Source organism: Macadamia integrifolia, chromosome 7 (genome assembly GCF_013358625.1).
Source record: "Macadamia integrifolia cultivar HAES 741 chromosome 7, SCU_Mint_v3, whole genome shotgun sequence".
NCBI classification, from domain to species: Eukaryota; Viridiplantae; Streptophyta; class Magnoliopsida; order Proteales; family Proteaceae; genus Macadamia; species Macadamia integrifolia.
In genome coordinates, this window is record NC_056563.1 from 32,785,409 (window position 1) to 32,785,957 (window position 549).

Genomic DNA, 549 nt, shown 5'->3' on the forward strand with positions numbered 1-549 from the left:
GATCCATTCTCTCACCTACGTTTACTCAAACTCACCTACACAGTCATATACCTTAAAAAAAAAAAAAATACTCAAATCATATTCAACTAGAGTACTAGCCCATTGCGTGGTGCATGTAAGCCCGCATGTTATAGGGTTAATTAGTGCATTTAGGCCCAATTTTTGGAGGGCTACCTCGAAGGCAAAAGGGTTGGTTTTCTTTGGGTGGATCATCTAGGTAACCAGATGCCTCGTTTTTTCTTTTTTTTCTTTTGAAACCATGTGTTAATAATTTTCTATTGTAGGCATGCCAGTTTGCTTAGAAAATTTTAGAAGTCTTGGACTAGGCTTTTCAATACTCTGGCTAGGTGTTATGGCCTTAGTCGCCCATGGCCTGTCGTGGCGAGCTGTGGCATAGGGTTGAGAAATTTAAGCCTGAGGTCGGGCTAAGATTGACCTTGGCCATAAACATGACAATGTTAGAAAGGGATCTAGCATTCTAGCCCCAGGCCATCCCTTGGCCAAGGATATCCCAGTTGGACCTTAGACCAGGGTAGGCCTGGGTTGTGG